At 45.3% G+C, this 15,362-nt stretch overlaps 1 protein-coding gene across 5 annotated transcripts in view; it reads right to left on the bottom strand.

Annotated features, from left to right (window-relative positions):
• The window catches only part of LOC120932468 (protocadherin alpha-C2-like), a 385,799-nt gene that overhangs the window by 188,152 nt on the left and 182,285 nt on the right, over positions 1 to 15,362 (bottom strand). The gene's annotated exons all lie outside the window — the stretch shown is intronic.

Below are 15,362 nucleotides of genomic sequence, written 5' to 3'. Positions count from 1 at the left end.
GTAGATTGCTTTAAGAAAGGCCTGGATTATTTCCTAAATGTATAGAATATAACTGAGTACTAAGATTTGTAGGTAAAGTTGATCCAGGGTAAATCCGATTGCCTCTTGGGGGATCAGGAAGGAATTTTTTCCCCTGCTGTAGCAAATTGGATCATGCTCTGCTGGGGTTTTTTGCCTTCCTCTGGATCAACTGTGGGTATGGAGTTGGGTGTATAGGATTTTACTGTGTTTTTTATTTTGTTTTTTATTTTTTGTGATTGAACTGGATGGACTTGTGTCTTTTTTCAACCTGACTAACTATGTAACTATGTTGACAATATTAGATTAGTCACTAACTTAGTACAGGATGCAAACCTACACTCCCGCCCCTTATGCTTACTTAGCCTAGATATTCACAAGGCATTCGACAGTGTTAACTGGTCGTACCTTAACCACCTCCTTCCTAAGTTAGGCATCTCATAAAGATTCATTCATGGCTTTAATGCCCTTTATCACCTTCCTAAGACCAGAATCAGAATACCTGGCAGCAATTCGGACTTCTTCCCCCTTAGCAGAGGCACTAGACAGGGTTGTCCCCTTTCTCCCTTCCTTTTTGCTCTAGCCATAGAGCCACTTGCACATGCCATCAGACAAAATCCTAACATACATGGTTATCACAAAGACTCCCACCAATTTTATTTCAGTATGTACGCAGAGGACGCCCTCCTATTCTTAACAGACCCCCATACCTCTATCCCTAACCTCCTGTCAGAACTTAACACTTTCCATAAACTCTCTGGCCTGTCAATTAGCACAAATAAATGTTCCATTCTCCCCATCAACTGTTCCCTCGATCTTGTCTCCCTAATGAAGCAGAACTTTAATTTTATATGGTCCCCCACGTCACTTAAATATCTTGGTGTTCACATCACAGCCTCGCACAACCTACTATACAAATCCAACTACCTTCCCTTATTCTCACATATTAGTGCTCTGATTAAAGTATGGTCTTCTTATCATATTTCTTATTTGGGCAGGATATGTGCTTTCAAGATGACCATCCTCCCCAAGATTTTGTACTTTTTCAGGGCACTACCCATCAATGTCCCCAAAACCCGTCTAGAAGCTCTACAGAGAGAAATTTATAAATTCATCTGGAATGATAAAAAACCCAGATGCAGCTACTCTCTCATGCACAGATCCCAACTTAATGGTGGACTCGGTCTACCAAAAATCTGGTCCTATTTTCTAGCCACTAAACTAGTACACTTGGCACAATGGTTTTCCTCAGACCCTGATATCCCATGGCTCAGATTCAAATCTTCCTCGATATTGCCTCTAAATCTTAAGGGCATTTTGTGGTCTAACGCAATACCACACCATGCTCCCTCCAAGAAGAACACAATAGTTGCCCAAATGCTGCAAATTTGGAAAAAAATCTAAGTTAAACATAACCTCTCTTCTCCGACCCCTCCCCTTGTTTCATACCTTGGAGACCCCAGATTTCCCCCTGCCTTTCTAGACAAGATCCCTTTTGATGTTTGGATTTCCAGAGATCTCACCACTTTAAAATCATTCACCTTTAACTCAAAATTTCTCCCCTTCGCTTCCCACAATTCAAATTCAACCTTCCTCCCTCTAGTCTCCCCCAGTACTCACAAATCTGAGACTTCTTTTCACTATACTTCTCCACACATATTTCCCCTCCTAGTACCCTATTTGAACATGTTTGCTTATCCTGCCCTAGAGACAAAGGTTTAATCTCTAGTTTCTATAATAACCTTATTACCTCACTCCAACCAGAGAAATCGGCCCCGATGTTACACTGGGAACTGGAACTTAACTTCTTATTCCCTGTTGATCAGTGGACTGATATGATAGAGAATCTCTGTAAGAGCAACCGTGCTGCTGCCTTTAGAGAAACCCTCATAAAAATATTACCCGATTGGAATATGACCCCGGCTAAAATTAACTCCTTCTACCCTAATACCTCCCCGAACTGCTTCAGAGGTTGCCCTGAGGTGGGTAACAATCTCCACATTTTTTGGGAATGTAAATTCTTAGAACCTATATGGCTTGTACTAGTGAATAGACTAGAAAACACCCTCAACAAGAAAATCTCCCTCACCCCACATATATGTTTACTATATGCCACGGTCCCTGATGTTCCACCTCCATGTAATAAATTGATCCATTCTTTTATCAGCGCAGTACAATGGATGATCGCTTGTAACTGGAGATCACAAAACCTACCATGGACCCAGGTGGTATCCAGAATGAAATCCATCAGACTCTCAGAAAGAATCCACCACACCTTATTTGATAGTATGCATATCTTTACTGGTAAATGGCTTTATTGGTCTTCGCCACCTTAACCAGTTCCACCATCCTCCATCTTCCCACTATACTAAGAATATCTGATAGCCTGTTCTCACTCATATCCTTGGTCGATAAGGTGTCCTTTTGCCCTTTATGCTTCATGTATAACTCATGCTCCTATGTAACTGGTTACATATATCTTTACCCTCTCACTTTGTGTTCCCATTTCATCCATGTTCCCAACTCTTTTTATCCCCTATTGTATAGTCTTTATGTTATTTCTAACCCAATGCATTGTACTGAACTGTATTATTCCTTGTCTTCCAAATAAAACCTTTTTTGAAAACAAAAAATATCTATGAAAAACAGGAAATGTGTGAACAAAGTAAAAAACAATAAGTGAAAGTCCAATCACAGGTGTATATAAAGTCCCATAAATTACCCTTTTGGGATTCCTTTCGTCAATATCCAAAAGCCAGTGAAAAAGTCTCACAATGCAAGTTAATAGTGAAACACAGCAAGTGATCTTGAGGTGAATACAGGTGCTCTTGAAGTATTAGCAGTGCTCCCCCACATGGGTCCCCACTCACCAGATCCAATCACCCCTCCAGGAGTATAATGCGTATAGGATAAAATGCCTTGATCTCCACTCCTCTGTTTCTCCACTTGCCAGACTGGTTGTTTGCAAAAGTGGAAGTATCAGATAATGATAATGTGTGGTCATCATTTATTCTTTTGATAGGTCATTGGGACCATTATTCATCCTGAATGGTGAGGATCTGTATCACTGGATGTGTGCTTAATGGTGGATTTACACTATTGAACATCTATTTGATTTTATTTTTAATAAAGGACTTGTCAAAGGTGCCTGTGTGTTTATTTACATTGTAATTTGTTGTGCATAGGTAACCAGGGGGTTACTTTTACTTAAAGTCGTGGGCCCATTGCCAAACTAACCTCTTCATGTTGAGGGCATATGGTTCAGGATGGAGACTTCACATCGACTCTCTCTCCTGGCTAGCCTGGCTGCATTCTCAGGTCTCAGACACCATGTAATTTTTTTTGTATGGGGTATGCCTTAAAATGTATAACATACCTCCCACGAAGGTCTGGTATAGATTTTGGGGATCACACACTTTTTTCATATAGTGACAATTTATTATTAATATATTTTTTTATAATAGCGTGGAGTTCTCCCAAGTTTTTGATCCAAACACTTCTGGTTCATTATGGGTTTTTAAGGTAAACCTGTCCCAAAAAAACAAGAAACAAGCTTTGGGGTTCAAAAATCCACTCCATTCTAGAACCTTATTTGAGCATCCAACATGACTAGCAAGAACGGGACGGGACAGGTCGGGATGGGGGGGGGGTGGGCAACAACAAGCGTGCAGCCTACCCTTCTCCTTAACCATAACAGGCCACATGACCTCTATGCGGGAAGAGTACCTTGCATGAGGAATGCTGTGATTTCACTGACCATATATGTTAATGTCCATGTTTGGTCAATTACATCACCAAGGATATTCCACCCCATTCTAGGGAAATGTCATTTGTGACAACTCTCCATTGGGGCAGATTTGGTGCATTTTTTCTTTCAGCACATTGGTAGGAATTATTCAATATGATTGGCATGGATCTACATCCATGAATGATGTGAATGCTGATTCATTTACATGTACTATGTTAAGGGCATGTTCTGGTATGTTCAAGGAGGGGCATCACACACATATCCCCACCTTACATACAGTTTGGATTATTACATCTTATTTTCTGCATATTTGAAGCTGTGGTTTGTGTGGAGGATTAAGCCACTCCTTTGAGTGGGGACCCAACGCTCGCTTTTATTACAAGTGGACTATATGTTTTTTACACATCTCGCCAGCTTGTCATAGCAGACTTATATATTTAATTATTCAGTTGTGATGTTACCATCTTGTTTAGGAATATAACATCACTGTTGGAGATACTGTTTGTCGTTTGCACAGCGATCAAGTTTTTTCCTGCATATTCAGTGGACTTTATACATTTTATTTTATTTTATTTGATCTAATGGATACACTGATTCACTATGTATGTATTATTTGTTACACTTGTTACATTCTTCATTGAGTGTTGCAGTTTTTTCACATTGGGGGTTGCTCTATATATTTGTCTATATTATTTCTGTTTATTTCTACATATTTCAGCAGTTTTACAAATAGCAGCACCATATCAGGTTTTTTCTGTCCCAACACCATTTACTTATTTAAACACCACTGCGGTTAATTAGCGGGTGTTGTCCTGCTTATATTTGCAATTAACCCTTCAGTTAATCACCATTTTCAGGGTGTGTATATCACTATATTTGTTTTAAGGGAAGCGCAAATTCACTACCGTTTTACTGTATGTCCCGCATGCTTGGCCAATCACAGCGCGCAAAAAACGAAGAGCCATAATTGGCCAAAGCCAGGCTGGCTTTGGCCAATTATGGCTCAGGGGGGTTTAGTACACACCCCACACTATAAAAGGCAGCCTGCAAGGCGGCCTCATATAGTGTGTTCCGGCTTTGTTACAGAGAGGAGCAGTCAGAAGGTTAGAGAGAGAGAGATAGATAGAGACACAGTGGGGCAGATTCATGTACATTGGTGCAGATTTGCACCGGCGTGGCGCATCATTTTTAGACTACACCGGTCCAGCGCGGAGAGGCAGTTAGGTGATTCAAGAAACTTTTTTTGTCTACGATGCCCCAGCGGGGCGGATTTTAGACGGCGTAAGGCAGGGTAAGGCCAAATGGGAGTCACCCTATGCTAATGAAGTGCCGACTGTGGCGCAGGGGTCACGCCGGGGCGCATCTTAGACCGCACATGCTCAGTGACATCCAGGGGTAAATGCCCCAATCTGCACATGCTCAGAACTGCGCCCCGGCGTGATCCCTGAGCTACGCCGACCCACTACCAACGCCCAGTCCATGAATCAGCCCAGACTTCCGCCCTGCAGGTGCAAATGTACTGAAGCTTTTTTTTTCTAAGCTAGGTCGTTTGCATTGTGGTGGGGCAGTTATGGCTGATGAGGAATCCTCAGGTGGGCGGATGACCAATTTCAGCCCAGAGGAGAGGGCTGTAATTATTGAGGGCCTCTCCCAACATGGGGACCGCCTCTATGGGCCACAGAGTGGCTGCCCCTGGCATGTTGGCACACAGATGTGTTGTCCAGCAAGTGTTGTTGCTCAGTTCGTTTGTAACGCTGCTGCTTTAGCTGCTCTCCAGCTGACCTCTGCAAGTTTGGTGCAAAGTTACCCCTGCTTTTATGAGGTGTAACTTTGCACCGGAAATTTCAGCTCCGCTCACCGGGAGTAGCCTGCGCCGGTCAAGCTTAAGTTGATGAATCGGCCCAAAAACCTCATTTGCATATTTAAAACACAAAAACCATGGCCGCGCCAGATCCGACCAGCGTAAATCTGCGCCAACGCCGCGCCAGCGTGGAAAGGTTACACCGAGGCGATGAAGTCTATTTGGAGGCGTAATCTGGTTCTCTGGGTAAGGTGCAGCGATCGGACGGCGCAAATCTGCACTTACGCCGTGCATCTACCAAAAAAACGGTGTAAGTGCTTCATGAATCTGGCCCAGTGTATTTTCTACCAGATAGATAGATAGATAGATAGATAGATAGATAGATAGATAGATAGATAAATAGATAGATATATAGAGCAGGAAGGCTAGTCAGTATAGTTAAATCTACAGTTTGTAGAGAATATATTCACATCCCTAGGAGTTGCCAATATATTTATAAACTGTATAGCTCAGCTAGGTCTGCTATTAGTATCTGTCAGGCAGGAGATTGTGCTTGATGCACTGCTCTAACGTGTTGTATTGCCTGCATTAGGGTTTAGCTTAAACATAGTACTCCGTGTTATTCAACGTGTGCTAGTTAATTGCACATACACGCATTACCTGTTACTGCACGTGTGCTATTTATTTGCACAGAAACGCAGTCGCTGTTAATGCAAGTGGGCTATTGAATTGCACAGAAACGCAGTCGCTCTTACTGCGCGTGTGCAGTTTAATACCACCTAAACGCAGTTGGTGTCACTGCGTGTGTGCTGTTACATACCACCTGAACGCAGTTGGTGTCACTGCACGTGTGGTGTTACATAGCACCTGAACGCATAAATATGTCTGGAAGGACAAAGAGAGGCAGAGAGTCACTAGGGCAAGCAGGCTCTGCATCTCGAGGTAATGCTGGTGGTGGATGTGGTGCATCGTCTTCAGCATGTGGCCGTTGCCGTGGCCGCTCGTCCTTCTTTTCGGGAGCTTGCCGTGTTGAGCCTCAACATGCAGAGAAATTAGTGGAGTGGATGACCAAGCCGTCCTCATCCTCTCTCACACAGACTGATCATAGTTTGTCTGGCAAAGCAGCTGCCAAGGCGTCCTCTTCCCTCTGCACAATGGCTTCACACAATCCTTCCCTAGTCCCACCGTGTCCTCCTGAGGAGTCCCCCGAACTGTTTCAACACAGTGTTGGGTACATGCTGCATGAAGATGCGCAGCATTTTGAAGACTCCGATGACGGAACACAGATAGAGGAAGGCATTGATGTGAGCCCAGGGAGAGGGGGTGGCCGAGAGGGACAACAATCTGGGAGTGATGTTCCCCCAGTTGGAGCATACTGCCAGGTTGTCGACAGTGATGATGAGGAGGGAGGGGATGATAAGGTCACTGACTCTACCTGGGTGCCTGATAGGAGAGAGGAGGAGGAAGAGGAGGAGGAGGAGGAGACGAGGCACAGGCACATCTCCAAAGAGGCAGGATGCCCTCCAGGGGTCAGCTTAAGGGCAGCACACCAACTGCATTACGTGGCACTGCTGTGTCTCAACGGTACAGCAAAAGTTCTTTGGTGTGGGCCTTTTTTGAAACATGTCCATCAGATCGTACCTTTGCTGTTTGCAACATATGTCTCAAGCGTATCTCGCGTGGCCAAAACATCACCCGCTTGAGCACCACATGCTTGTCCAGAAATATGTCGACCTGCCATGCACCTCGTTGGCAAGCATACTAGAAAGACCCACACTAAAGACCAAAGTGGACCTCCCCTTGCCCTTCTGTGACCTCCAACCCCACTAGACCCCAGTCCTCTCTGAAGCCTGCACTGAAGTTGTAGAAATAGGTGTGTCACAACCTAGTAGTGGTAGTACATGTGGGCAATCTACTGATAGTACCAGACAAATTTCCCTGCCCCAGCTGCTGCAGCGCCAAAAGAAGTACACTCCCAGCCATCCTCATGCCCAGCGGTTGAATGCTAGCTTAGCAAAATTGCTATCACATCAACTGCTACCTTTTCAGTTGGTAGATTCTGCCCCCTTCCGTGAGTTTGTGGAATGTGCAGTACCTCAGTGGCAAGTACCCAAACGCCACTTTTTCTCACGGAAGGCGATTCCGGCTCTCTACCAGCATGTGGAAGGCAATGTCCATGACTCGCTGGATAGGGCGGTCAGTGGTAAGGTGCATCTTACCGCTGACTCATGGTCCAGCAGGCATGGAGTTTTGGAGGTTGTTCCGCCACCACGCCTCCAAAACACTACTACTGCTTGTGACACACCTCTCTCCTCCACCCCCTCCTCTTCTTCTTCCTCCGTGGACTCTTCCTGTGGTGATGTTTCCTCAGAACCAGCCGTGCTTCGTAGGCGTACGAGGGGCTACGCAGGAATGCAGGCCAAGAGATGCCATGCAGTGCTAGAGCTGGTGTGCTTGGAAGACAGGAGCCACACTGGGGAAGAGGTTCTTTCAGCTCTGCAGGGGCAGGCTCAGAGGTGGTTGACGCCATGCCAGCTGAAGCCTGGAATGGTGGTCAGCGATAATGGCACCAACCTCCTCTCTGCCCTGCGACAGGGAAAACTCACCCATGTGCCCTGTTTTGCGCATGTTCTCAATTTGGTGGTGCAGCGGTTCTTGGGCAGGTTCCCGGGCTTACAGGATGTCCTTAAGCAGGCCAGGAAAGTCTGTGGGCATTTCCGGAGGTCATATAATGCCACTGCTCGGCTGACAGACCTCCAGAGGGAATACAACCTGTGCAAGAACCGACTAATCTGTGACATGCCCACCAGATGGAACTCTACGTTGGCCATGCTGCAGCGGCTGCACACGCAGCAGAGGGCCATCAATGAGTACCTGTGCCAATATGGCAGCAGAACTGGGTCAGGGGAGCTTGTTTTTTTTCACCACGCCAGTGGGCCTTGATCAGGGATGCATGCACTGTCCTGTCACCATTTGAGGAGGCCACGAGGATGGTGAGCAGTGACAGTGCATGCATCAGTGAGACTGTCCCGCTTATTCACATGTTGGAGCACACCCTACGTGGAATAATGGACAGGGCCCTTGAGGCAGAACAGAGGGAGGAAGAGGAGGACTTCCTTACCTCTCAAGGCCCCCTTTATCCAGACACTGTTCCTGCTTGCCCACCTAGCACACAGGAGGAGGATGAGGAGGAGGAGGATGATTGTATCAGCAGCATGGAGGTGGAGCCTAGCACCCAGCATCAACAGCAGAAGTCTTCAAGGGATCATTTACAGTCCCAAGGAACACGTGAACTTTTACGTGGCTGGGATGAGGTGGCTGCGGATCCTGTCGTCCTCAGTGACCCAGAGGACTGTGCCCCAAATGCCTCTGCAAACCTACGCTGCATGGCCTCCCTGATCCTGCAAAGCCTGCGTAAGGATCCTCGTGTACGTGCTATCAAGGAGAGGGATCTTTACTGGCTGGCAACTCTCCTTGATCCACGTTACAAGAGTAAGGTAGCGGACCTTATATTGCCATCGCAGAGGGAGCAGAAGATGAAACTTCTGCGGGAGGCCTTGCAGAAGGGTCTGTGCAATGCGTTCCCAGAACCGGGGGGATTACCAAAACCTGGCCCTGGACAACGTCTTGCTGAGGCTTCGGTGAGTCAGTGAAGGAGCGGTGGAGAAGGTGGGCGTCTGACCGATGCGTTCAGACAATTTTTTAGTCCACAGCCCCAAGGTCTAAGCGGTTCCAGCAACCATTGCCAGCGTCTGGTTTACATGGTCCGGGAATACCTAGCGGCAAGATCCGACTTGGACACCTTCCCCACCGAAAATCCTCTGGCTTACTGGGTCTTGAGGATGGATCACTGGCCAGAGCTTGCACTACTGGCTTGCCCTGCATCCAGTGTTCTTTCAGAACGCACATTCAGTGCTGCTGGAGGCTTTGTGACCGATCACAGGGTGCGCCTCTCCACCGACTCTGTTGATCGACTGACCTTCATCAAAATGAATCAGGCTTGGATCAACACCAGCTACCAATCACCTGATGCTGATGTTACTGAATAAGATTTTTTTGTTGAAATGTCAGATCCCTTTGAGACTGCGTATGCTGATGCTGAGTGACTGTCCTGTTATGCTGCTAATGGAATATCCTTCTCCTCCTCACTTTTCTTGCTGATAGCTAGTAAGAAATTTTGTTTTTCTGGGCTCCGCCACCAGTGCCTAAGGCCTAATTTTTCTGCCCCTGTTTAACAGGGGCGCCGAATAACAATTTTTGATGCAATACTTTGCACGTGGCACCTTGTTGTACTCCAATTACAGATATTGGGAGGGGTTGCAGTGTTGTGTTGTGCCTACGGACACATTTTTCTGCCCCTGTTTAACAGGGGCGCATAATAAAAAAATTTGATGCAATACTTTGCACGTGGCTCCTTGTTGTGCTCCAATTACAGTTATTGGGAGGGGTTGCAGTGTTGTGTTGTGCCTAAGGCCTAATTTTTCTGCCCCTGTGTAAGGCCTTGTACACACGAGAGGATATCCGCTGGAAACGGTCCGCCGGACCGTTTCCAGCGGATAAATCCTCTGGCGGATTTGGATCTGATGGCTGTACACACCATCAGATCAAAATCCCCACGGAATACATCTGCGGTGACGTGACCACGCCGTCGCCGCGTCATCGTCGCAGCGACGGCGTGGCCACGTCACCGCGGATGTATTCCGCGGGGATTTCGATCTGATGGTGTGTACAGCCCCTGAAGGTAAATACTTCCACGCATGCGTCGAATCATTACGACGCATGCGAGGGATGGGAGCCGACGGACTGATCCGGTGAGTCTGTACAGACGACCGGATCAGTCCGCTGGACTGGATTCAAGCGGATAGATTTCTTAGCATGCTAAGAAATTTGTATCCGCTGGGAATCCGTCGGCTGGATTTTGATCCGCTGGGAAATGTCCGCTCGGACGTACACACGACCGGATCTATCTTCTGGAACTGATCCGCGGATCAATCCCAGCGGATAGATCCGGTCGTGTGTACGGGGCCTAACAGGGGCGTCTGATAACAATTTTTGATGCAATACTTTGCAAGTGGCTCCTTGTTGCGCTCCAATTACAGTTATTGGGAGGAGTTGCAGTGTTGTGTTGTGCCTAAGGCCTAATTTTTCTGCCCCTGTTTAACAGGGGCGCATAATAAAAAATTTGATGCAATACTTTGCACGTGGCTCCTTGTTGTGCTCCAATTACAGTTATTGGGAGGGGTTGCAGTGTTGTGTTGTGCCTAAGGCCTAATTTTTCTGCCCCTATGTAACAGGGGCGTCTTATAACAATTTTTGATGCAATACTTTGCACGTGGCTCCTTGTTGCGCTCCAATTACAGATATTGGGAGGGGTTGCAGTGTTGTGTTGTGCCTAAGGATACATTTTTCTGCCCCTGTTTAACAGGGGCGCATAATAACAATTTTTGATGCAATACTTTGCACGTGGCTCCTTGTTGTGCTCCAATTACAGTTATTGGGAGGGGTTGCAGTGTTGTGTTGTGTCTAAGGCCTAATTTTTCTGCCCCTGTGTAACAGGGGAGTCTGATAACAATTTTTGATGCAATACTTTGCACGTGGCTCCTTGTTGCGCTCTAATTACAGATATTGGGAGGGGTTGCAGTGTTGTGTTGTGCCTACGGACACATTTTTCTGCCCCTGTTTAACAGGGGCGCCTAATAACAATTTTTGATGCAATACTTTGCACGTGGCTCCTTGTTGCGCTCCAATTACAGTTATTGTGAGGGGTTGCAGTGTTGTGTTGTGCCTACGGACACATTTTTCTGCCCCTGTGTAACAGGGGCGTCTAATAACAATTTTTGATGCAATACTTTGCATGTGGCCTAAGGCACAATTTTTCTGCCCCTGTTTAACAGGGGCGCCTAATAACAATTTTTGATGCAATACTTTGCACGTGGCTCCTTGTTGCGCTCCAATTACAGTTATTGGGAGGGGTTGCAGTGTTGTGTTGTGCCTAAGGACAATTTTTGTGCCCCTGTGTAACAGGGGCGCCTAATAACAATTGTTGATGCAATACTTTGCACGTGGCTCTTTGTTGCGCTCCAATTACAGTATGTTTGAGGGGTGCCCTTTTTTCTACAATTTTGCTTTCACAAAAAAATAATGATCCCCCACCACCCCTAAAATAATCGAGATATTGTTGCCACACAGCACATACGCAAGCAGTATTAAATTACTTTGTTCTTATAATAATTTCATGTTGTGCAGGGACATTTCTAAACACGTGCCACTACTATAGACACACAGCAGGTGTGATATTTAAAGGAACTTTTCATATTTTTTTTCACTTTAAGCATCATTAAAATCGCTGCTCCGGAAAAAAGGCAGTTTTTAAAACTTTTTTTTCTATTGCTACATGTTCCCTGGGGCAAGACCCGGGTTCTGAAAGATGTTTTCCAACATTAAATTGAATATTGGTCTTTAAAATGAGCATTTTTTTATTCGAACGTTCGAGTCCCATAGACTTCAATGGGGTTCTAAATGTTCGCGTGAACCCGCGGTCTGTTCGAACGTTCGGGTTCGGCTCATCCCTACAGGACAGTCAGGCTGCGTGCTTGGATAAGGATCTGGTATGGATTTAGGAGGGACCTCGTGCCTTTTTTCTTGTTTTTCACATACAGTTTCCCCTTTAATTAATGCCAGACCATCATCAGGGATATGATTCTGGTATGTATCTTTAGGATAAAACCAGCCCTATTTTTGCACATGATTATTTCATTAACATATCTATGAAACTCTCATATAGGGTAAGTGCCTAGTATTGATGAAGGGAATCCCCAGCTGCTTTGTTTACAAAAAATTAAGCAGCCCGAAAATTTTATTTGCCATCAATTCAAATTGTATTTTTCATTGTGAATGCCAGTTTTTCAGTAGTGTTTTTTATACATCCTACATATGGATGACTTAAAAGCCAGGTTTAAGGCATACCCCAAGCATGAAATTTAAAGGAGTTGCGTGTTTTTATTGTTTCTCTTTAAACATCAATAAAATCATTTCACCTTGCCAAATGTTATTTTGAAAAACAAATCTTTTGGTACTTGTGCCCCAGGGCAGTGCTCAGTTGTCTATGCACTTTTATATGATGCTAACTTTCCACTTGGAAATGTCCAGAATTATTTTAAAGATTTGATTCTCATTGGCCAAAATTGAGTTGAAAACTTTCAATCAATATTCAAAACTTAGGGACGTTTTAGTGAACCTTCTGCAAACTGAACCCAAGCATATCTGGCTGATTCCTTGTCACAAGTTATTACATCTCTGTGATCATTTATCCAATAAAGGGATTAGAGAAGCAGAAGGTTTTTTTAATCTTAATGCATTATATGCATTAAGATTAAAAAAGTCTTCTGTGTGCAGCAGCCCCCCCCAATACTTACCTGAGCCCCATCTCTATCCAGCGGTGTCCACGAGTCCCTTGGCTGTCCTGGACTCTCTCTCCTGATTGGCTGAGGAACAGCTGTGCTATTGGCTGCTGCTGCTGTCAATCAAACTGAGTTAGACAATCAGGAGATAGAGGAAGCGGGGCTGGCCAAAGCTCAGTGTCTGAAAGGATACAGGAAGCTGCAGCTTGGCTCAGGTGACCCCATAGCAAGCTGCTTGCTGTGGGGGCACTCAACAGAAGGGAGGGGCCAGGAGCATCAGGAAGGGACCCGAAAGAAGGAGGACCCGGGATGCTCTGTGCAAAGCAAACTGCACGGAGCAGGTAAGTATAACATTTTTGTTATTTTAATAGAAAAAAACAAGACGTTACAATCACTTTAGTAACCCGTTCAATGAAAAGCACTTTTACTCCCTTCCTGCCCAGGACAATTTTCAGATTCAAGCCCTGTCGCACTTCGAATGACAATTGCGCAGTCACGCAACACTTTACCCAAACTAAATTTCAATCAATTTGTTCATACAAGTAGAGCTGTCTTTTAATGACCTGTTTTTTTTTTATCTTTTGCTAAATAAAAAAAATATGTTTTTCTTTGTTTCTGTTATAAAATGTTAACAGTAACATTGTACTACTCTGGGAAAGTGTTCAGGATTAATTTCATTTTTTTAAAAACATTATGATTGCTTATAGCAGTGAATTACATTGCTAGAAGCAAACATGTTACTGAATAAAACTCATTAGTTTGTTTTCTTGTGATTAGCTATGATTGGTCAAGGCTAATCACAGATGAGCTGTGATTGACCCTGTCTGTACCATGTGGTCACATTGACCAATCACAGCTAGCAACACAAGTGTACACATTGGATGGCATGAAAGCCATCCATTGTTTACAACTGTCATGTGACCTGCTGTGATTGGTCACAGTGGTCATATGGTATAGGCAAAGTAGATTAATCAGTCATCGGCTGTGCTTGGAAAACACAGTATGTGGCAGATCGCTCCACTGCGTGGCCCTGCACCCGGGGCGAGCGGTGCTTTTGGAGAGGATGTAATATAACGTCTACTCAGAATGGTAAAGCTACATCCCAGGCCTTCATTCGGCTATAGGCTGGTGTTGTGCCGAAAACTCGCCAAACTCTCAAACCACATTACTTCGGGTGTTCTCCAGCATCAGTAATTGAAAATTTGGATGAGTTGGCTGTTTTCACAGTAAACCAGCAGTGTATACATTATTGTTTTCCTTGATAAAGATTTCCTTACTTTATTACAAATTTAAAATATAATTTTTTTCTGAATATAAATATAACGCCAGACATACAATTAGACATAACCCCTAAATGAGTTCAACCAATTAATAATATATAGCTTGGTCTTAATAATAAATCCATGATAGAAACGGGTTCATATTTTTACCTGCAAAAGTCTACATTTACAACTTTTTGATTAGAAGACCCTTAAAGATGTAACTGCCTGAGACCTGAAAGGGGGAAGTGGGGCTAGTGGAAAGACATGGCACATTATAATGGGTAATTTACTAAAGGCAAATGGGCTGTTTATTTTGCAAGGGATTTTTACTTTTCAAGAGAATTTTCACTGAGCTTAAGGAAAGAGGTGAATATGCAAGCAAAATTTAATTTATTTTTATTTCACTAAGCTAAGGTACAGTTACACTTTAAGATACTGTAGATCTAAAGATTATCTAGATGACATCTAGCTTGTTAAATCACTGTATTTCAGAGGGCGAAGCTAGCAACATGGCGGCGTAGTGCTGTGTCAGCTCCGAGCTCCATGAACCTCTCCAGGTGATCCTACAAAAAGGAGGCAGAAGGATGTCTAAAGCCGAATGAGAGAGGGAGAAAAGCGGCTGACAAACAGCTGAACTTCTGGTGCTGTGTGTAGCTGTGGGTCCGACGTGAAAGGCTGCCTACGGGTCCTGTAAACAGAGGACGGAGCGGCAGGTTGTCCACGCTGTATGGTCGCCGGTCACGTGTGCTTCGGTCAGATTGGAGGAGCGTGCTAGGACTGGAGAGGCTGAGGAAGCTAGCGACGGAGTGGAGCCGGAGGTCACCCAAGGCACCCGCAGCCGAGCATAGCCGGAGGGCGGCCGGGGAGCTGAGTGGTTTGGAGTGGAGGACGGAGGTTGTGAGGAGCAGCAGCGGTGGCGCTTGTGGTCGGTGCTGGCCTCTGTGAAAAGGTGTGGGAGCACTCCATAGCAGTCGGCCCCCCCTCCCCCATGTCCCCCTGTACAGGAAGGGTCGGAAGGAGCCACATCTCTTAAACTTGCTGGCAGGAGCCGAATGTTCGCGTACCATAGGAGCAGGCGGAGAGGTCGGGTCTGGAGGAGCTACAGGCAGACAGCAGGCTGCAGGAAACAGGTG

Source organism: Rana temporaria, chromosome 3 (genome assembly GCF_905171775.1).
Source record: "Rana temporaria chromosome 3, aRanTem1.1, whole genome shotgun sequence".
NCBI lineage: Eukaryota > Metazoa > Chordata > Amphibia > Anura > Ranidae > Rana > Rana temporaria.
The sequence above is the reverse complement of the archived record's forward strand: the minus strand, read 5'-3'. Positions and strand labels throughout refer to the sequence as shown.